The 24706-nt window shown below is 40.6% G+C and overlaps 1 pseudogene; it reads right to left on the bottom strand.

Moving 5' to 3' along the window:
* Nucleotides 1-577: 577 nt before the first annotated feature.
* Nucleotides 578-24409, bottom strand: LOC113293198 (annotated as a pseudogene).
* Nucleotides 24410-24706: the final 297 nt, after the last annotated feature.

The following is a 24706-nucleotide window of genomic DNA, read 5'->3' on the forward strand; positions in this document are numbered from 1 at the left end:
GTTTAAAAAGCAAGAAAGGCTAAGAAATCTCGTCTAAGTTGGGCTCTACGAAATAACAACATCTCGCCTCTAATATAAGTATTGGTACTTGATGCTCATATAAAAGCAGTCATGAATAAAAATAGAACAATAAAAAAATATTCACCCATGAAGAGCCTGATTTGGAGGATCCATCCCACTACAATCACAAAGAGGGTCACCTCTCTCTCAATGATGATGATAATTTTGAAGACAGTGAAGTATAATCCACTGAGTATAATGCATTCATTGCTTTCCATGTATGTAGGCATGTAATTGGGACATAAGAAAAATCGATGTGCCTTTTCTAATCGCATAATCAGCATGCATTTTGCAAAAAACAGGTCACAGAAAAGAGTGCACCATGGTTTGCAAGAGAGTTGGTATCCCTGTTTCTTAAATTTCTTGTAAATTTTAATAGAGAACTATAAGAGAAATAAGGTTGATGTCGGAAATCTAATAAACCAGAACAAGAGTTTATGTGCGTCTTTTTTGAAGAGCAATAATTAACTTTTAACACAATCGATATTTACAAGATGTTTTATTTTCATCACGAATCCTATCGAGATTCAGACTTAGTACCAGTCATCCTTTTTGAATACAATGAGCCAACTGCTAGAAATTCAGAGGGAGAATATACCATTGAAGAAAGAGGTTGAAAATTTGAATTCTCAATGAACCGGAATAAAGCCCATTTCAGGTTGTAGAGTGTGTATTTAAGAGCCTTGGTCCAGTTCTCTTGCTTGTTAAAGCTCTGTGTGATAGAGAAGGTCTCCACTTTATCATTCTCAATTCTATAAAGCATACAGATGTACAAGGTTAGCACACACAGGAAATTAATATATCTAAAGAATCTAGGCATGTTTACTTATAGATGGAAATTATCCAAGTGGTTTCTGGTCAACTGAAGCACTGACATTTGGGTTGTTAGGCAATCACAACTCTTAGGACTGGAAGTTTATAGTTGTAGTAAAAGTTTAGTTAACCTAATGGTAAATAGGATCATCCCTACAAATGGAACACCTACTCCCAGTCCAATTAGTCAACCAATCACTGAATGTCGCATGTTGGACTGGACCATAAATTTGGATTGCAATTAGTGTTTTGCAGATTGCAGATATCGAACACTAGAAATACGGAAGCTGCTCAAATTTGCATACGCATAAATTCGAAATGAAACTTTTTGTTAACTAGGTCATTTGAGTGTCTACATAGGGTCCAGTGTTTCCATCCTTAAAACCCATTTGACGAGTCAAAACATGTTCGACTCTCCTCTTCCACATTTATTTAGAAACCCTAGCCAAACCCTCGCACAACAAAGTTCGGCCCACAATTACCTGTAGAAGTCATCTATGCAATCGTAAAGCACTCAATTGCACTAAAATCAAAATGAGATGGATAAAGAGAAAACCATTAAACCTGTACGGAGGAATAAAGGGAATCAACCCGGGTTTATTTATTCGCAACATTAGCAAACCCTAGATTTATAAAGGAATATGACCCTAAGAGAACCCAAGAATTGTCAAAGATGAAAAAGATTAGGATGAAGTTGGTAGAGAACACAAGAGAATCGTCAATAGCAAGACGTCAAATTTCCACAAGCACCTGTAAAATTGGTTTGCAGTTGCACTACATAATTTTTGCACTTCATTGCATGCCAATGGATTTTAGCATCACCTGCAATTAATCACCCGGTGGACCTACTAAGACCCACTCCCTCCCTGGACTGCTTTCAATTCCATTCAGATGAATTAGTGAAAATGACGTATCTAACTCTAAGGGAAGAGGGTAAAAACATACTTGTCAGAAGTTTCTATTTACTTTCCTATAATCAAGTCCGTAAATTCCTCCTACATAACAAAATAATTCATTTGGAGACTTGTACCACCACCGAGATTTTAGCGAATCTCTCTTCCAGTAAAAAAAAAAGAGAAGGTGATCTTACTTGTAAGGCAGCTTGAAGCACTTTTCCGGTGGAATGTTGTTTTCTTGATCCTTAGAATTTGCGAACTCAGCAAACTCCTTACGGCATGTTAAGAACAGAGTCATTGCCTTGTCATAGCGAGTGCTCCAAAATAAGTTCACAGGACCAAATCTATTGAGGTCATGGATTTAAATTATTAAAATAAATAGATAAAAAAAAACTAATAAAAGAATGAAAAAGTCAGACATAAACAAATGGAGAAAAATTGAATGAAAAAGTCAGACAGAAACAAATGGAGAAAAATTGAATGAAAAACTACATTTGTGTGGCAAGATGTGCAAATATTTTATTTTTTTATTTACCAAAAAAAACAACAGATAACATGATCTAGCAGTTCAACCCATAGACAGATTCCTGATTTACCCCCACATTTTTCAGTCTTCCAACTAGGTTTGCAATGGCAAAGAATGGTTTCTGAGTGGAACCCACTAAATGGTGGAATCAAACTCCTTCTACCTACCCTTTGTATTGAAACTCTCTAACTAGATCATGAAGTGGTAGATATAAGAGACCATTAACAAACTCCTTTTTTTTCTACAAATTATTTAGTCAAATGCAGTTAAATATCAAAAATACTCGGTACGTACAGCTCGTATGTGTTGTTGTTGCTATCCATAATTCGAGGTTAGCTTCCCATAGAAAGAATTTTGGTTTGGTACCTGGAAACCTATAAATTAAGGAAAACTCATGAACAATTAAATGAAATAACGACTTTCCGAGCGAAGATGATCAACATATCTATTGTGCGTCGAGGTCAAGTGACTTAAGAAATTAGCATTACCTTACTGCTACTAGGTAGTTCAGATAATACCTACTCATATTGGTAAGTAAAAAATCAACGAGGAAGTGGTGTATATGGTGAGAAAATGTTTTCAGGAGGGATCCTTCCAAGTTCAGACTCATAAGATAACGTCAATCTGAAATTGTAATCCTGAGAACTTATATACAGAGAAATGTAGAATCGACTAAAGGATACGGAAACTTTGGCCTGAAGTATTGAGCCATTGTGTGAAGGAGAAGACATGCCTGTCCCCAGGCAACATTTACCTCATCCTCCTCAACCTAAATATTGAAGTAAAGAAACATATCAAAAGTCGTGAGAGAACTATTAATCACCAAAACTGAGAAGAGACCCTTAGTTCTTGAGTCCCTAGGAAACCATTTGTCATGTTTAAAGCTTTAAATGCAAGCAAGTGACCTAGTTGCAAAACATCATATCGGGACCTTCGGAAGACGGCCAAGTCGAAAATTGTTTATGGTTCCAAATTCTCCCTCATGTGATATTGGAAAGGAATCATTGAGAACATTGGTTCGCTTCAAAGATTCTAAATGTGCTTGTGAAACTTCAATCTTTTCCAATATCGAGTCTCTTTCTTCCTATGGATCACAAAAACTTCAGAGTTCACAGTTGTTGGCTTCACGGGAAGCAATAGATAAAAAAATAGAGAACACAAACACCAATTCGGTATAACATTCTCCAATCCAAGCTTTAAAAAAAAACTAAATGTTATTTTTCTGGTAAAAAGCAGGATGATTAACAAATAGCATGAAAGAACATACAACATCTTCTAGATTTAAACAGATTTATTAAGATCAAGTTATTTAAACAGATCTATTCAGATCAAGCTAAAAGGTTTTGGTTGAATGAAACTAGCAAGTGTGTTAGAGCACTGCTCGGTCGAACTCACAAGCGTTGCTATCTCAAACTTGTTTGTCAATGTTAGTGATCAAAACTATAAGTCTTGATTTCTAGTATACTTATAGATGTCTCGGACTAGGATATATTGTGTAGTTGAGCATCAGACTTCATGACGTTCATCATTTGAAGACGAAGAACTACTAAGGAGAGCTTGTGGAACTTCATTAACAAAAGGTATGTGGAGAATGAAACTCATCCATCACTTCGAAAGTTTATTTCTACTCTATCTCCTATATTGAGATATAAGTCGTAGTGCTATACAGTTTTCTATTATGCACATTTGATATTTCGAGCTGAGTTTAAATCGCTTACATATTTCTCGAAATATGTGTTGGTAAGCTTTCGCTTCAACCAAGTTCATTTTATATTCTTGACGAAGGTCAAAAGATGATCATGTGAAAATTGTCGAGTAACATCTTACATGGTTTGCGTGATACAATCATTTGGTGTAGACTTGGAATGTTTCGTTATGATTATTTCAATAACTTGAAAATTGCTTTGATGCTAATAGTGTGTGAAAACGGCTATTGTCATCCTCTAAGAAAGTTTCAATGATTGAAATAGAGTTTAGAACACTTAACCAATATTGGATTATGAACATGTTATGCACTCTTGCATATATGTAATCCATGTCCGGGAACCATAGTATGTGTTAGAGCATTGCTCTGTCGAACTCGCATGCGTTTCTATCTCAAGCATGTTTGTCAATATTAGTGATCAAAACTATATGTCTTGATTTCTAGTTTACTTATGATTAAGTCTCGGTCTAGGATAGCTAGGAATAGTTGAGCTCCAGACTCCATGGTGATTATCTTACGAAGACGAAGAACTACTCAAGGAACCAGTGGAACTTCATCCGACCAAAAGGTATGTGGAGACTTGAACTCATCTGTCACTCAAAAGTCTATCTACTTTATCTCCAACTCTTGAGACAAAAGTCGTATAAGTATGATAGTTTTCATACATACACATTTGCTATTTCGAGCCGAGTTTTCTCGCCTATCTTTTTCTCGAAATATGTGTTGGTAAGCTTTTTCTTTAACCGTTTTCATCTTTACTCGTGACGAAAGTCATGATGACGTTTCAATCTTGAAAATAGATTTGATGACGATAGTCGATTCTTTATGTCTAACGACTATTATAACATTATAAAAGAATGTTTCAATGATTCAAATGTAAAGTTGAGATTACGTAACCAACTATGGATATAAGCATATATAGTGTGTTTGCACATTAGTGTATAAATCCATGTGCCGGAAACCAAGTGCGTGCATATGTGTGCATGCGGTATTGGTGAAGGAGACCCTTGGTACGCGTACCCGTACGCGTACTGGCGGAACTTTTCCTCCCGGAAAATTCTGCTGAGTTGAGCGATCTGATCTTGCCATTTTCTATCGTACGAGTTCAATTGTAAGATTGGCTTTAGATTATATCTCCGATAGGGCAGGATAAAAAGAAATCACAAACATCTTCGTCTCATCGTTTGTGATTCCGCAATATCTAGTTTCGCTACCATACAATTTAGATTATTGTGAGGTGATTGATAATACTAGGATGTTCTTCGGGAATATAAGTCTGGTTTATCAATTGGTTCCTGTTCACCTTGATTTATCAAAAGACGGAACAAAACTTGTAGGTTTATCTGTGGGAGACAGATTTATCTATTATCATAGACTTTTCTGTGTGATACAGATTTGTTTATTAAAGTCTTCGACTTTGGGTGGTAGCAACTCTTAGTTGTGGGTGAGATCAGCTAAGGGAATCAAGTGCGCGGTATCCTGCTGGGATCAGAGACGTAAGGAGCGGAATTGTACCTTGAATCAGTGTGATATTGATTAGGGTTCAACTACAGTCCAGACCGAAGTTAGTTTGTAGTAGGCTAGTGTCTGTAGTGGTTTAATACAGTGTGGCGTTCAATCTGGACTAGTCCCGGGGTTTTTCTGCATTTGCGGTTTCCTCGTTAACAAAATTTCTGGTGTCTGTGTTATTTCTATTATGCATTATACTTTGTTATATAATTGAAATAATACAGGTTGTGCGTTGTATCGATCAATAGTGAAATCCAACCTTTGGTTGTTGATTGGATATTGATTGATCCTTGGATATTCGTCTTTGGTACCATCCAAGTTTATTCCTTGTATTTGATAAAGACTCGCAGATTTCTATTTGCTTGAGTAAAGATCAAATCAAGAGAAGAGATATTAACTCCTTGATATACTTTTACATAGATTGAGTCTGACTGTCTAGTTGATTCTCTAGAAAGTGTATTGGAGTTAGTCCATACAGATTGCTAATCGAAATATTGGGTGTGGTTGTTAGACCCCCGCCTTTCAGTATGCATACCCGTATGCGTACCTGTTGGTTTGTGAATTCCGAGAACCTAACTACATGTACCCGTATGCGTACTGGCGTAAGGTTCATATCCGAAAATTTCTGCTGGGTTTGGAGGTATGTGTACCCGTTCGCACACTGGCGAAAATCAAACTTGGTCCGGCTACTTAAGTATGCGTACCCATTTGCGTACTTGAATGGTTAAAGTTCTAAAATCGTTTGTGACATGAACTAATACATTTTGTGAATACCAATATTCTGTGGAGCACGTGTCACGATCTTAGTGGCCGCATATATACCTAACTGTGTAGCCTTCGCTAAACAGAGAAGCCTGAGTAACAAGGGATACCTCCGCAGATCTACTTTATCTCATCCCAAGAAAGAAGGCGTGAACGGTCAAGATAAGGAAGGAAAAAGCCTAGTCTATATAGAGTCAGCTGGCGAGGGGACTGAGGTAGATGACGCATCCAATCAACATTAAATGCTCAAATCTCTTATCTACACGCATGAATCTAGGCACGTGGAGAGAGAAAGCGTGGCAGAACCCGATCGGCGGAAGCTGGCGGTGAACGAAGGTACAACCTGTACTAAGGTTGGGTAGTTCCCGAAGGAACGTGGGCCAGCTGAGGTGGCGAAATATAACTGGAGAAAGTACGCGGTGGACGAAGGTGCCATTGGTACGAAAGGTATATAAGCAGATGATGGACCCAGAGGCAACAAAGATATACCTGGAGCAAGAGGGGCTATAAATATCAAGCTTCACCAACAAACTAAAGGCATTCAATATCTAGGAGGGAAGATCTAGTCTTAAGCTTATACCTCTTTAATGTTTAGAACTTAAGTATTTACTTCCACTTGAGTTCTCTCTATTACTTTGGGAAGCATTTAAGATCTTTGTAACCTCCACCACTTAATACAAAAATAAGCACTCATTACCCCGTGGATGTAGACAAATGTCGAACCACGTAAATCTCTTGTGTCTCATGATAGCTTAGAAGCTTTTACATTATACTTGTGTTCTTCGTTGTTATTATGATCTTAGATATCATTTATTACTTGGCAGTATCGGTTCAACGGAGGTATCAATACTATTTAGTATCAGATCCTCAGAGCTATATACATTACATAAACTACGGGAAAACGAGTAGTCACAGTTTGGCGCCCACCGTGTTTTGCTCACGAACCTGAGTTTAGGCACAGTTTTACATTTTACTTATACATCTTCTGAAACGAAAGTATTTGTGTCTCACCGATGAATCTCACTCTCTAGTGATTCGTTCATCCATTATTTGTGTATGTTTTTGAGTTCATAGCCTCTAAAAACGTGCCTGATTACAGATCCACAACAAATTTTTCAAAAAACATATTCACAAAATGCCAAAATGTTTGTTTTATACTAAAACAATCTTTCTTAAACAAAGTGCATCTTAGATCTGAGAACCTTTGACTGATAGAGGAATCTCAGTAAAAATTTAAGGATAAAAGATCTTCCAACGCATTTAATAGCCTTGTTTTTCGCAAGATCTGACACCCCCCTTTTTCATTGGTTTTCAACATTTTAAGGTTGTATTTTCCAAGGATGTCATAAGCATTTAATACCCGTCTGTCAAAAACATTATTTCAGTCATTTTTCTGAAAAAGCTGCTTAACAGTCTTCTGTGTCAGAGCATTAATAGCTACTTTTAATGAAGGTACCCAAGTAGCAGACTTCTACGATTTTTCTGTAACCGCAGGATAACCAAAGCCGAAGGCATGCAGGAACCAACTGATGTACCAACAAGCTCACGACCAGCTATCACAAGATGGGGATCCCAAAAGACATCTCAAGCAAACCAAAGGAATGAAGAGGAGGACGGACAAAGCGAAATAACAAGAAGAACAGTTGCTAACAAATCGCCTATTCCTGCTGAAGGGATGGGGTAAACATCAGGAGCTCAACCAATCTACGGCATGCCATTACCGGAGCATGCTACAACTACGAAGTCACCTGGGGCCAACGCAGGGTTACCCATAACCTTAGATCCTACGGGGCGAGGTTTGGGAAACCTAACTCCAATTCAGATAGATCCAGACGCGCCAATTATAGAGGAAGGAGTGGAAAACTCTGAAGATCCAGCAGACAACACTCCTCAGGGGGGTGGAACCCACAACGAAGACCAAATGGCGGCACAAATAGCAGCTTTGTTACTCCGTAATAAGAAAAACGAAGATGCAATGCACGAGATGGCCCAAGAGAACCAGGACCTCAAAGGTATGTCAGACATACAAGTCGAAGGTTCCCAAACTCACCCTCCACAACCGAGGCGTGAAAATGGGGCTATCTCAGGAAGACGAAGGGTAGATCTCAACACACCAAATGTGAATCAGCCTAAGGGAGCAAGGAGAGCGCACCATGATCCAGATGAAACGTATTCAACATACAAGCCCTCTCAAACCTACTACGACGAAGCATTTTCCAAAGATGCTCACAATGTGAACATGGTCATGGAGCAAATGGAGAAAATGCGGAAGGAGATCCAAGACCTAAAAACTGGCCACGCAGGCGCAAGACTAAAAGAAGTACTACAGGAGGCAACCACGTCACCACTATCCTTTCGCATTTTGAGGGAAACCATCCCTCCGAAATGCCCGGTACCTACGTTCCAAGCATACAACGGTACCTCAGATCCCGCAACCCACCTACGGTATTACACTCGTGTCCTTTCCCATTGGGAAAGAAACGAGGTGGTACTTTGTAGGTACTTCCCAGCAAGCTTGACGGGATCATCACTGGCCTGGTATGAAAACTTACCAGCAAACTCAATTGACTCCTTCGAGCAATTATCTACGGTATTTTTGGAGACATACATGTACAACAAATCAACAAAGGCGGGGTTAGATAGGCTATTTTCTTTAGCTATCGGTCCCCGGGAGACACTGATGCAGTACACACACAGGTGGAAAAGACATGCCAAGCAATTGGAAAAGTCAATCCAGAAATTAGCATAAATTTCTATAAGTACGGACTTGATAGAACCTCAGCCATCTTCGCGGAGCTTCACAACGGAGCCCTCAATTCCGAAGGCGAGCTCAGGGTTGTCCAGGACCGTTACATCAGACTCGAAGAAATCCAGAAGAACAACCCCAGGGCAAAAGCAAAGCCAACAACGACTCCACAACGAACTAACTCTATGGAACCAATTCCGGAGGTATCTAATCGACAAAACGAAGCCGGGAGCAGAACCAATTCTCGAGACAAGCAATCCAAGCACGGATATGGAAAACGAGGCAAAGGAAGAGAAGAATTTATGGATAAGGTCTACACGAAGTTAAACACAACTCTCTCTCACATCCTAAGCAAGGAGAGAGCAAATCCAGGCTTTCATTACCCTAATACTAGGGGAAAGCAGCCAGAAAAGACAAAGGAGTCTAAGGAGTACCGTGCGTACCACCAATACTACGGACATACTACTGATACATGCTACCACCTGCGTAACGTGATCTAAAGATTCATCGACGAAGGAAAACTCATGGAGTACGTACAACTGCAGCCAGCGGAGACTGAGGAGATCCCAAAGAAAAGGGTAGAACTACCTCAGGATGGCAAATACATCAACATTATCACCTTCTCCAGCGGAGGTCAAGAAGAAATGCTCGAAGATATCCCCGAGTTAGCTCGAAACAGAAAGAAGATTGAATCCCATGAAGTGTTCAAGCTAAGTGGACCACCCACTAGCACTTGGGAGGACTGGATGGCCACGCCATTAACCTTTTCAACAAAGGACGTCAACCAGGAGGTTGAAATGCACAACGATCCACTAGTAATCACTCTTCCAATACATGGATGGAACGTTATGAAGGTCCTTGTGGATGGGGGAAGTTCGTTAAATGTATTATTTTACGAACCCTACCTACGCATGGGTTTGACATCAGAGCAAATGGATTCTTCCACTTGCACAATATATGATTTTAATGGATCAGTCTCAAGACCGAAGGGAGAAATCGTCTTGAAGGTACACGCAGGACCCTTAGTAACCAATACACGCTTCTGTGTGGTGGACTCACCTTCGCCCTACAACGTAATTATAGGCAGACTATGGGTCCATCGACTTCGAGGAACAGCTTCGACGTATCACCAGTACATACGCTTTCCTACACCTATGGGTGAAATGGAAATCAAAGGTGACCAGAAAGACGCAAGGCTATGCAATCTAGCGGAAATCAGACTCAACGAAGAAAGAAGTGCTACTCAACAACATGAAAGAAAGAGACGTAAGGCAAATACCAAGGAAGTACAGGACGCAGCCTTATCAGTACCCAAAGCCGTCTCAGACTCGGAGACAAGCACCTCCACTACTCCAGGCGCAGATGTCTCCGCCAAATGACAATTACAGAAAAGCACTACTCAAATCTGCTCATCGGTAGAACCAACAAAGAAAATCAACATCGGGACGGAGGAAGAACCAAAGATGCCCAACATCGGAACTTTGATTGATGAAGAAGAGGAGATGCAACTACAAAGGCTACTAAAAGAATATGCATATGTCTTCGCATGGTCAATGGAAGACATGCCGGGAATCGATCCGAATTTGGTCTCACACCACCTTCGGCTCAGACCAGAGATACCACCGTTCAAACAACACATACGTAAAGTGGCAGACATCTACCACGAAGGGGTGGAAAAAGAGTTGCAAAAGTTACTTGCAGCTGGATTCATACGAGAAGTCAAATATCCCACTTGGATATCAAACATGGTCATTGTTCCTAAGAAGAATGGAGGTGTACGCATTTGCATCGACTTTAGCAATCTCAACAAGGCGTGCCTCAAGGACAACTACCCACTGCCAAATATTGACCAGCTGGTCAATGCAACCGAAGGCCACCAAATGCTATCCTTCATGGATGGATACTCAAGCTATAACCAAATAGCCCTTGCGGAAGAAGATCAGAAGCATACTGCGTTCTTTACCCCACGAGGCTTGTATTGCTATACAAGGATGCCTTTTGGACTAAAATACGCGGGGGAAACATACCAATGATTAGTAGACAAAATCTTCAATCCATGATATGGCAAACATATCGAAAATCATCCAGGTAAAGATAAAGCTCCATCCCGGTACCAAAGAGGGTCGCATCTACTGTACTGATATGAAAGGAATGCTGCCAGACAATTTTTGAGACGTGCTGTTATAGAACCTCTGAAAGGGTGAGCCATTCGAATCCTAACAGAGAAGATGATAAAATCTGTTATTCATGCCAAATTGAGTTTTTGACCAAAAAAGAAACTAATCTGCACTGATGCACACAAGAAAACCATCAACAGAATAGAAACTTAAGTAGGACTTCGCATATTCAGTGTAGCTTGTAGGAAAAATACTGGAGGTATACGTAGACGACATGCTCGTCAAGAGCAAAGAAGCAAAAAACCATCTCTCGGACCTAAGAGAGATATTTGAAGCCATGAGGATCTACCACATGAAGGTGAACCCGGACAAATGTACGTTCGGAGTTACCTCAGGAAAATTCTTGGGTTACTTGGTCACCAAGCGAGGAATCGAAGTAGACCCTGAAAGGGTCAGAGCAATAATGGAGATGCCATCTCCGCAAACCCTAAAAGGAGTGCAAAAGCTCAGTGGAATTTTATCTTCCATGGGAAGATTCATATCAAGATCATCAGATAAATGCAAAGCATTTTTTGACACACTAAGGAAAGGAAGCAGATTCACATGGACCGAAGAGTGCGAACAAGATTTTCGCAAGATCAAAGAGTACTCAGTATCAGTACCCATCTTGCAGAAACCGGAGCCAGGCGAAATACTCACATTATACCTAGCAGCAACAAGCTATGCTGTGAGCGCAGTGTTGGTACGAGACCAAGGGCAAGGAGAAAATCCCGTATACTACATCAACAAGACACTCAGTGCAGCGGAGCGTAACTACACCAAGGTGGAACAACTCATATATGCCTTAGTAGTGGCAACACAAAAGCTAAGAATATATTTCGATGCACACACCATCCGAGTTTTCACGAAAGCTCAAATAAGTCAAATCCTCGACAACACAGAGAAGATTGGAAGAGTGGCAAAATGGAATGCCATGATCAAACAATTTCACATAATATTCGAAACCAGGAAAGCGGAGAAATCACAAATCTTAGCAGACTTCTTGGCAGACCTACCTCTGAATGATGAAGCTGAGATAGACGACATCTCAGGAATGGAGGAAGACAAGACGGAACCAGAGGATATCTTGGAACCACGGAACTCACGAAGGTGGGAGATATTCGTAGATGGCTCCTCCAATGGAGAAGGCGCAGGTATAGGGATCATGATAACAACCCCTACTGGAAACCGACTCATCTATGCATTCAGGTTAGAATTCGAACAATACACTAACAACATCACGGAGTATGAGGCAGTCATACACGGCCTACGCTTAACACATGAGCTGGGCTTATCAGATATTCGTTTGACTAGTGATTCACAATTGGTCATTAGACAAATAGAGCTCAAATACCAAACTCTGGATCCGATACTATCTTCGTATCTTAAGCTAGCATAGGAGCATGCGTCAAAGATCAACAAGGTCACATTCACACATGTCTGCAGAAAAGATAACAGACACGCAGATGCCTTGGCATTTATATCATCAATGTTGAGAGACAAAAACACTACCTCAGTCTAAATTAGGAGAATTTATGAACCTTCGATAGAAGGACTAACCTCCGACACTGAAGAAACCTTAGTCGTCCAAACAAGGGCCATGGGGGAAGCAGAAAAAGAAAAAGAAGATGAAGCGATGGGAGAGCCAGATAACGAAGCTGCTGAGTCTGATAAAGATCAACCCACGTCAAATGAAAGCAACGAAGACGAAGCTGAGGACGATTGGAGAATCCCAATTCACCAGTACCTTGATGAAGGTACCTTCCCCACAGACGTCAAAGAAGCTCGAAAACTCGAATCAAAGGCAGCAATGTACAGCCTACGAGACGGGATACTGTATAGAAGGTCATTTCTTGGACCTTTGATGCGATGTCTCTCACAAGCCGAAGGTAAAAGGATACTGCATGATATACACAGCGGAGAAGCTGGAAATCATAGCGGAAGAAGGTCTTTGGAAATCAAAGCCAAAATGCAAGGATATTATTGGCTATGCATGAACGAAGATGCGAAGAATGTAGCAAGGCGTTGTGAAAGATGCCAACGCTATGCTAGGAAGATTAAAGCACCAGTGACGAAGCTTAACTCGGTCATCTGCCCGTGGCCATTCGCCAAATGGGGAGTTGACATTGTTGGACCCTTGATAGAGGGGACATCAAAAAGAACATACCTTATCGTAGCTACGGATTATTTCACCAAATGGGTGGAAGCAAGGGCTTTGGCAAGGATTAGGGACACAGATGTCTTTAAATTCTTGTTCGAGCAAATCATCTGCAGGTTCGGGATACCAGCCGCCAGTCTCTGACAATGGAAAAAGGTTGGAAGGAAAGAACATAGACATGCTCTTCAACACCTTCAATATTTAGAAAAATAAGTCTACTCCGATATATCCTAAGAGCAATGGACAAGCGGAGGCCACTAATAAGACGATAGCAATGAACTTAAAAAAGAAGCTGGGGGCATACAAGAAAAGATGGTGCGAGCAGCTTCACAATGTCCTTTGGGCCTACCGTACTACTAGAAGAACAGCCACGGGAAAAACTCCGTTCTTACTAACCTAAGGAGCCGAAGCAGTCATCCCAACGGAGATAATACTGCCAACAACAAAGACAGAGGCATGGGAAAAGAATCTGACAACAGATCTTATCCTGGAAAAGCTTGATGACCTTGAAGAAAGGCGGGAAGTAGATCTGCAAAGGATGGTAAACTACCAACGAAGGCTGGCTCGTGAATACAACAAACGGGTAATTCCTAGAAACTTTGTGGTCGAAGAATACGTACTACGTCAAATACCACCATATCAAAGGAAGAAAGAGTGGGGGAAGCTAGCTCCGACATGGGACGGGTCCTACATTATACACGATATTGCTGGAAAGAGTTCATACTACTTAAGAAATCTCAAAGGGAAAGTATTGCAACACCCTTGGAATGCAATGTACCTAAAGAAGTATTATCCGTAAGAGAATGGTTATCACTCAGGAGAAAAAGGGAAGGGGCAATAACCCGCCATGTTCTATACGTGATCAAAGGTACTACAAACCAAATTAATCAATGAAAGAAACTTTTTGCTAAGAAAGAGTGCATGTTGATTAAGTACAAATTGGGTTAGAAAAGACACCCTCCATCAGAATTAACGATGAGGCAAGGCACGACATAACTGCGCATATGTCAATCTCGGATCCTAAGGGCAAATGAATCCCACTGAAAGGCAAATAATAAGCAATATATACCACAAAGAGAGATACCTTGTCGAAGTAAAGAAGCAATCGCGCTGAACGCGTATGGTTACAGGAAAATTATTACCCACGTAGGAGCCCTCGCCACCATGGTACCTTCTGGCCAAAGGATACTTGGGTAGGATGATGAATGTTCCACCAAAGGTTAAAAACACCTTAGCACCTTGTGATGACTCGAATGTGCAAACAATTAGACATAATACGTCTATATATACATATAATAATAAAGGTACTAAAATAAGTACTACCAAAATAAAACTAACACATCTCAAAGTTGCAGATGACGAAGGTTCAGAAAATAATGAAGCATTGTTTCAAGGAAAGGAGACAACAAAGGCCCCTCAACTGGGGGCACAATACATCAAAGGAGTTCGGTTGAAACAAGGTCAGCATAGCACAATCAAGGGTAAGGAAGGCGAGGGAAGACAACACCCTCAGCTTGGAGCTCAGCCTCCGCAAAAGCATTGTTAATATAGTCAATGACAGAACGCTTGAACTGCGCCTTCATTTGGGAAGCTTGCGCTGCTAGGTCCGAAGCCGATTTCTGACGAAGCTCCCTAATCTGAGCGCTAAGCTAATCATTAGCTTGCTGAAGCGTCTCAGATTTAAACTTAGCAGCAACATCAAACTGGCTAGATATATCCAGCTGAGATATCTGGCCCTCAAGGCGGTTAATCTTGGCGTTAGCACCCACCAACTGCTCTTGGAGGCCTGCAGACACAAAGGGTATCAGCAACAAGAACAAGGAGCTAAAGATACAAAGTATTCTACGGAAAAAATAATTGTCCTAAGCTACCTTCGGCATGACTAAGGGACTCTTGTAAACTATGTTGAGCCTCAGCAAGGTCTACCTCAGCCGTATCAAGGTCTTCCACAAGGGTATTCCTCTCCGTCCGAAGATCATCAACATCTATCCGGAGCAAAGCATTCTCAAAGGATAAAACTTGGTACACATTCTCTAACTCTTCAAACCTTTTTACTAAAGATGCATGAGACGTGGAAGAAGGCATGGAGCTGGCATCAATAAGTTTGTTCTTAAGAGAACAAACCTCAGAAGTTAAAAAATTACGCTCTGCAGTAACCTTAGCTAAAGAAGCACAAGCAGCTTCAAAATCGACATGATATTTCTTGCGAATAATTTCTTGGGCAGAGAGACGCTTCTCGACTAAGGCAATATCCTCCTTTTGCTTTAAAATGAGACTCTCCTTCCAGAAAAGGGCTTCGTCACACTCCTCACGAAGCGAAGCCATCTGCTTCACTAAGTCTGCATTATGAGCGGACTCAAGGGAAAGCTGGACCTCATAGTGAACAATTACGTTCATTAGCCTATCAGAATTCTTTTGATAATACCAAACATCGGAGGTTAACTTGGCCACTTGATCTCGAAGACATCTAAGTTCATTAGAGCTGTCGGCTGGCGGACGAAGGTTGACTTAGGACTATGCAACCAGAAAGTAAAGAAAAAATCTAAGGAGAAGAAGAAACAAACCTATGGCTTTAGAAGACTCGCCAGCTAAGACAACATCAGCAGATTTGCGACCATCCTCGGCAACCTTAGCAGCATTATTAGATCTCTCAAGAGCCAATAAACAAGCTTCCAGAGATCTCTGGGTTTTCCACAGATCATCCTCCAACGAAGATATCTTAGCAGCAGAAGTAGCATCACTCGACGAAGGCTGCTGAGCAACGGAAAGAGCATACTCTTGACGAGAACGTTCCAATAGGGCACTCAAATGAGTGCATTTAGCCCTATAAACCTTGAATAAGGTATAACCAACATCGACCTGCTTGCAAAGCTGCAAACAAAGGAGTATAAGGACGGAGGAAGGATCAGATTAAGAAGAAAAACGATAAGGTAAGAATCACTTACTGAGAACGCTGAAAGATGGGGGACGAAGTTAGCGTAGGTATCCATGAAAGCCCCCATCTCTTGGATGCTACCCCTACGGATCTCACCAAAGATCTGACTGGAGCGGAGACAATCAGGGTCAAAGAACAAATCTTTGGCAGCACGATACTGAGCAGAAAACACGTCCAACTGTGAAGCTATCTCGAAAGAACTACCAAGATGATGATGATCAACTCCAACATAAAAGGGACCCTTGGAATCCCGCAGAATGGCCTCAAGAATAGCGTCATCGGAACTACCCAAGCTCAAGCTCTCCGGCAACCTACCTTGGATAGATTCAGCGGCAACTCCCTCGTTTGTATGAACACAAACAAGGGGCACGACTGCTGAACCCTCACCACGACGAAGAGATGGCATGGTGGAAGAGTTAGGAACAGAAAGAGGAGCTTGAGAGACGCCCAAATCCATGTCATCGACATAAGGAAGATTACCCAGTCCGGTCCAATCTGGTGACGAAGGTGGGGGTCCAACAGCTTTGCTAGCGGGGCAGTAGAAACAGACTGAGCACTTCCTAGTGAAGCAGGAACAACATTGAAGGAGAAGCTGGCTAGTGAAATCACAACCTTCTTCTTCTGTTGAGAATCTGAGCTACCAACTCTCACCGTGGGGGTAACAACCTTAGCAAACGAACCACTTGATTGAAGGGAGGTAGCAGGAGACGAAGGGAGACTCTTAGAAGCCACAACAACAACTCCATCAGCAGCAGGAATAGCGGGCAAAGCTTTTCTAGGAGCAGAAAACAAAGGCATCTTCAAGGATAACGTAGGTGCAGGGGATTGAACGTTAACATGCTCTACTAGCTGAGCACCAGTACCAACAAGAAGGTTCTCACCCTCAACTGAAGCAGCACGGACAGGTCTAGGGTTATCTTTGGCAAAATCCTCATCAATATCATCCAAATGAGGACTAAGGTCAGTATCCTCGATATCCTCCATGTCTTCGTCACCGGGTCCCTCACCAGCAGCATTGGGATCATCATCCAAAGCATCAAGATCAATCACGGTCTTCAAATTACCCTTCCTCTGGGAAGACTGTAAAGAAACACATGTGTCAGCTAAGAATCAGGGGCAAGGTACTAAGGGACTTACAAGCACAAAGGTATGATAATGATCCTTACCTCCGCAGGCATTTCAACCAAAGCCTTTCTCTTCCTAGTCCTTGTGGCCACAGAATTACCAGCAGAGGCTGGAGCAGTCCCAACATAAGAAGCAGTGGCAGACTGCAAAAGAAGACCATTAGAACAAAGATATCAAAGCAGATAAAGATATCTAAGCAGACGAAGATATTAACAACAAAGGTACCTCGTGAGAAGCAGCAGGATTAAAAATCCAAGGCTGATACCCATCATACTTCTCAGGAAAAGAACGAGCTAAACGAGGGACTGAGGGGTCCGCAGTGGTGAAACCATAAGCCCAAGGACCAACCACACGAAGAGAAGTACGAGCCAAACGATCATCATGATCAAGACGAATGCGGTCAGACTTTGGCAAAGGAAGCCTAGCAGAATAAGGGATGTTAGTCAAACCAGTCTTATCAATCTCCTCCAGCAAGCGAAGGCTATCACCCTCCCTAATCTACCTAGCAGTAACATGAATACGACGAGGACCAACACTCCAAGTAAGAAGGTTGCTTTTTTGAATAGCATAAGCATACGTAGCATTGAAGTTGGCAGGGGTATAGTCCCCCTGCTTAGATCTCCCTTCAGCAAAGGGGTCATAAGACTTCAGAGTAGTATTTCTCTTGCTACGATACCAGCTTTCGCGAAGGGCACGCCAGTAATTACCAGTATACTGGTAAATTCCTCGGACCTGGGTCTTGTTTTCCGGATCATCCCTGGTGGACAAGACGTCATAATACAAATGATCCCTTCTACTATACAGAGGAAGAAGCATATCTGCGTACAATTGGCCAACACTAATCAAAAGATTATTCTCATCATAAGGGAAATCCCGAATGTGAGACTCAGTGAGAACATCAGGGCCATTGACGAGGAAAATCTCGAACTTATGAAGGCGAAAAGACTTGGTAATCTCATCAATAGAAAAATGAGCAAAGCTGTCCTTGTCGCGCAGTTGGAGCCTCTGAAGCTCATAGTGAGGAGGAGGAGGAGGAGGAGGAGGAGGAGGTGGAAGATCCTCGATAACAAATTCCTCCTCAGCGACCGTAGCCACCTCAGTACCAGCATGCACCTCATAATCCTCAGGAGGAGGAGATGGCGTAGCATCAGGATGATCCATTCGCGGAGGAGGATCAGTCGACGAAGATATCTTTGGACCCTTACGCGTAGGTTTCTTTGGAAGCCTCATGATGCCTAACACCAACAGGAAGAACATCTCCATCAACAATGGAAGAAGAAGATTGCAATTCATTCAAAAGTGAATTGGGGGCAAAAAACCGACGAACTTTGGGCATGGGTTTCACTTAACCAACCAAAGGGGACAATCTAAACATATCATGGGGGAAAATCAAAAACCTTTGATCACATGATCAAAGATGCATGGGAAGAACTATAATACCGAAACCATCATCAAAAATCAAAATGGAACAAAACCCAAGTTCCCATACAGCGTAAACAAGCAAAAGAAAGCAGGAATTCTCACATGCAAGCATAATAAGCGACATCAATAAATCTCCTAGTCCGACAACGATACAACAGGGGCAAGCATGGAGAAAATCAAGACCAAATACGGGTATCACTTACTTGTATGATCGGCACAGTGGAGCCAAAGCACGCGGAGAATCAAGGAAAAAGGGGATCAGTTAGCAGCAAAAGAGTATCTCAATAAAAGGGATAAAGAGCGACAGTTCGAAGAAGAAGAGGAAAGGGAGTTAATAAAATTCCCTTCTCTTTGTTCCCCTCTTATAGGCGGCTGGAAAATCCAAAAAATTTGGATGTCCCGAAATTCAAGGGGAAGTTATTGCATGAAAGGACATGTAGGGACCACCCAATCGGTACGTGCAAAATTGGCGGCGTAACGGAAGTTTTCTTCCATTTCTACCAAACGGTATAAGATGAAAGAAAAGGGGCAAACTGTGAATACCAATATTCTGTGGAGCACGTGTCACGAACTTAGTGGCCGCATATATACCTAAATGTGTAGCTTTCACTAAACAAAGAAGCCTGAGTAACGAGGGATACCTCCGCAGATCTACTTTATCTCATCCCAAGAAAGAAGGCGTGAACGGTCAAGATAAGGAAGGAAAAAGCCTAGTCTATATAGAGTCAGCTGGCGAGGGGACAAAGGTAGATGACGCATCCAATCAACATTAAATGCTCAAATCTCTTATCTACACGCATGAATCTAGGCACGTGGATAGAGAAAGCGTGGCAGAACCCGATTGGCGGAAGCTGGCTGTGAACGAAGGTACAACCTGTACTAAGGTTGGGTAGTTCTCGAAGGAACGTGGGCCAACTGAGGTGGCGAAATATAACTGGAGAAAGTACGCGGTGGACGAAGGTACCATTGGTACGAAAGGTATATCAGCAAATGATGGACCCAGAGGCAGCAAAGATATACCTGGAGCAAGAGGGGCTATAAATATCAAGCTTCACCAACAAACTAAAGGCATTCAATATCTAGGAGAGAAGATCTAGTCTTAAGGTTATACCTCTTTAATGTTTAGAACTTAAGTATTTACTTCCACTTGAGTTCTCTCTATTACTTTGGGAAGCATTTAAGATCTTTGTAACCACCACCACTTAATACAAAAATAAGCACTCATTACCCCGTGGATGTAGACAAATGTCGAACCACGTAAATCTCTTGTGTCTCATGATAACTTAGAAGCTTTTACATTATACTTGTGTTCTTCATTGTTATTGTGATCTTGGATATCATTTATTACTTGGAAATATCGGTTCAACGGAGGTATCAATACTATTTAGTATCAGATCCTCAGAGCTGTATACATTACGTAGACTACGGGAAAACGAGTAGTCACACATTTATATAATAAGGAATGCAATCTCTGCAAACCGTGGCTATAATGTTCATGAATTGATTCGAGTGAATCAAACCGATTTTGCTTCAATTGTGTTCTTGTATACTTCTATGAGAATATAACAATTGAACTACTCTTTAACTAGTTTCATTTGAGTCATTTGAACTAGTTATGGTTAAGATGAATAAGTGATATAAGAGTGTTCATATGGCTAACTTCGGTTAACTACTGCTGAGCCAACATAGTGTACACGCTTAGGTACGGTTACTCAAACCTAAATGAAGGTACATTTCATTTGTGTATAACAAGCTAAGTTCGATCTAACGGTTGAAAGATATTAGCTTGAATCTAATCAGGTTTTCATCTAACGGTGAATATTGAATGCTTTGTTACCAAGGTAACCTAGATTGCAAACCCTGATTTGAAAACTATATAAATGAGAACTCTAGCAACTGGGAAACCTAACCCCACACTTCTGTGTGATACTTGCAACTAGAGTCGATTCTCCTTTAACCTTAGGTTTTTCACGAAACCATGTAGGTTAACGACTTGAAGACTTCATTGGGATTGTGAAGCCAGACCCAACTATTTTCTCTGTAGGTGCGTGTTCTGATCTTGCACTGTTCTATCGTATTGAGTACTATTTTCTCTAAGATTTGCTCAAGATTGATCTCCGATAGGCAAGATAAAAAGTAGTCACAAACATCTTCGTCTCATCGTTTGTGATTCCACAATATATTGTTTCGCTTCCATACGATTAAGATTATTGTGAGGTGATTGATAATACTAGGCTGTTCTTCGGGAATATAAGTCTGGTTTATCAATTGTTTCCTGTTCACCTTGACTTATCAAAAGACGGAACAAAACTCATAGGTATTTCTGTGGGAGACAGGTTTATCTATTCTAACAGGTTTTCTGTGTGAGCCAGATTTGTTTATCAAGTCTTCGACTTTGGGTCGTAGCAACTCTTAGTTGTGGGTGAGATCAGCTAAGGGAATCAGTGCGTAGAGTCCTGCTGGGATTCAGAGACGTAAGGAGCGCAACTGTACCTTGATCAGAGTGATATTAACTATGGATCAATTACATTCCAGTCCGAAGTTCATTGGTAGTAGGCTAGTGTCTGTAGCGGCTTAATACAATGTGGCGTTCAAAGCTGGACTAGGTCCCGAGGGTTTTCTGCATTTGCGGTTTCCTCGTTAACAAAACTTCTGGTGTTTGTGTTATTTATTTTCCGCATTATATATTGTTATATAATAGGAATATCACAGGTTGTGCGTTAAGATCAATCAATTAGATAATCCAACCTTTGGTTGTTGATATAAAGTGATTGAGACTTGAACATTGGTCTTTGGTACCGTTCAAGTTATTTCTCTTATTCAATCGGGCTCGCAAATTCTTATTTGTTTGATTGCGGATTGAATTGAGAAATAAAGATATGGCTCCCTAGTATACTTTTTTATAGATTTAGTCTAACTGTCTAGTTGATTCTCTTGAAAGTATATTGGAGTTTGTCCTACTCAGATTTACGAACAAAATATTGGGTGTGGTTGTTAGACCCCCGCTTTTTCAAAGTGGTTCATTGTTTATTTAATGGGAAGTGCTACTCCACGCCCCAGTCACCGCCTTTTTTACCGCCCTAGCAATACTGTCCACACATCTAAAGCCCTAAATCTCGATATTGGTAAACCCCTTTGGGTGAATAGCAAATCTAGAAGTGAATAATATGAAAGGGGTGATATATTAAGGAAGTGAATAAAGTTTGTGTTATTTCATTTTGATTGGGTTGGGCGGTAGGAATTAGATGGTGATGAGTTTTGAACACGAGTTATGGTATCAACAACCCATCACTTTACCACTCTACTATAAAGGAATCTACGTCGTTAATAAGGGTTCCAAGACAAAGCAATAGTTTCTAACCTAAGAACCTACCAGTTATCGTTTGCATATCTACTCTAAGTTCTAAAAAAATACACAAACCAAGAACCAACATATTTACATAAAAATACTGAAAGATTTTAAAATGCACTAGCTGAAGGAGTCAATCAGATAAGACAGATCAAAATACATGATGTCTAGTTAACAAAAACTAGAAATTGTTGAACTCGTGCCAATACCTATTTACATTCAATTGACAACAGACAGATAGTCAACAATTTTTGGGGATGGAGTGGGGAGAATAAAGAGAAGACCCAACTAATGATGCACCTTTATGAATAATAATTAATCTAATTTACTACAGCTTTTGAGTAAACAAATAATAGGTGTTACAACTTACCGTTCTTCTAGGTCTTTAAAGCAGTTAGATTTTACTTCAAAATCCTTCAATTCCGCATCAACTTTTATCCACTGTTTCTCAGTTTCCTTAATTGTTGCTTCTAGTCTTCGTTCTTCTTCCTCAATCTTGAAAAGGTAACCACAAACCAGTAAAAACAAAAAACACGTAAGACAAGATATTGCAAAACTCAACTAGAAGACCATTACATAATAAAGAATCCAAATAGCATAAAAAAGAGTAACATAATTTCTTATTAAGTGTGAAGGAAATGGTAGCTTCTTAGAGATGGTTAGAACCAGATGACAGACAAATTAAGAAGTTAAGATAGAAACCCTATTAAAAAGATGGACAAATTAGGGGAGATGAAGCTGATTTTCACCACTTTCAGTGAGGAAATAGACTTAATATCATCACTATTAATATAACATGCAGTAAAAATGACTCAAACAAGGTCTATAAAGAAAACTAGAGAACATCATTAATGATTTAGTCAAGTCGTGAAATAAGAACTCAATCTGCTCAGCATACACTAAACACTATTCACTAGCACAATAAGTAAGTAACTTATTGGCGAAGAGAATTTCCTTCCTTTCCAAAAAGTAAAAGACAAGAAGTATGAGTTTCGTGATGCAAACTAAGCACCTTTAACTTTTCGCGAAAAAAATCAGCCTCGCTTATGGCGTCACGTGACAAGCTTCATACGCTTTTATTTCCTTGTTCACATCGTCAACCTCTTTATCAAGTTTATCATACAATACCCGCAAACATTCCAAACATAAAGGTTGTTCAGCCTATATATACGCAACAGAAAGTAACAATTTCACAAGGTTTATAACAAAAGCTTCAGATTCATGGTCAAAGATAATAGTTTGAATACTAAAACAAAGTGAAAAGATAAAAAGGAAGTTTGAGCATTATACCTGAGTCTGAGTGGTGCAATATCAAATGCACGTTTCAAAAAAGTTATACTCAAGTGGAAACCAGAATTGTTTGGATGCAAATGGTTACCAGGAATTCCTCCAGATGACGGTAAATGGGCTCCTCCATCTGAACCAGATTCACTATTGTACATGGACGCAGCAGCTGGTGGAAACACAACAAAGGAATCTTCTATTGCTTTCCCACTGGCACTGGTATCACCTGGTCCACCACGAGGCCGGGGAGGAACACCACATAGTGATGAATTTTTTTGCTTCTACAAAACAATAAAAGGAATAATGCATTTAGTTGAAGCCATAACACTGCTTGCTCCTCCATGAATAGAAGAGCCTTGCATTCCTGAAACACATGCCTATCTTTTACATTAAATTGGAAATTCTGAAGCTCTAACCAACTGAAACACTAAGATTCAGTACAAGCAACATGGTTAAAATTTGAGTCTCAAACAATTTTAAAGCCAAATAGTAATTTAATCCATTGAAACTTAGGATGCAAAGGAAGCAAAATATAGGCTGCCAATTTGAGATTCTTGGAATTAAGCTAGCCTAGTCCAAACACGTCAACATAAGATTGAACTATTGTCAATATTTGAAGAAAAAAAAAATGGTTTTTCTCAATTTCAAGAATCGACGATTAAATTATTCCCAACTTCTAATTAGATTAACTACTAAGATGAGCACTCATTGAAAGTTCCATAGTTGTAAGAAATTCAAGTCAAAATTGAAATAAAACAAACAAAATTTAATAATTAAGAGATGATTGAATAAAACTCTAACCAGCACGAGAAGCAGATTCATTTACGTAAGAATCAACACCGATGATACAAAGTGCGTGACAACAGTTTTGACACTGCCATCTAGGAAGATTTGGATCGACAGGAAAACTTATTCCTTTGTCCGATGAGATATCATCTTTCATGGTATTACGATTTCTTTATCGTCTACGGAACCAGAGAGAGATTTATAGGTTGATTTGGGGTTTTACTCGTTCCAACTTCCAAAGATATGTGCATTTATGGATATTTCCACCCAGCTCTTCTGAACGCATTGGTAGTGGTACTTCCACTTTTGGGCCAAGAGGTCAAAGGGTCGGTTCCGGTTCCGAAATTGGTGGAACCGGAACCGATGAAACACCTACCCAAATACATATCGGGTTCGGGCACCCATCGGTAAAAAGCGGCCCTTGCAGGTCGCAAGTAACGCGACAAATTTTGGGGCCTGATACAAATGGCGGGA

The sequence above is a fragment of the Papaver somniferum genome, chromosome 7 (assembly GCF_003573695.1).
Source record: "Papaver somniferum cultivar HN1 chromosome 7, ASM357369v1, whole genome shotgun sequence".
Lineage (NCBI taxonomy): Eukaryota > Viridiplantae > Streptophyta > Magnoliopsida > Ranunculales > Papaveraceae > Papaver > Papaver somniferum.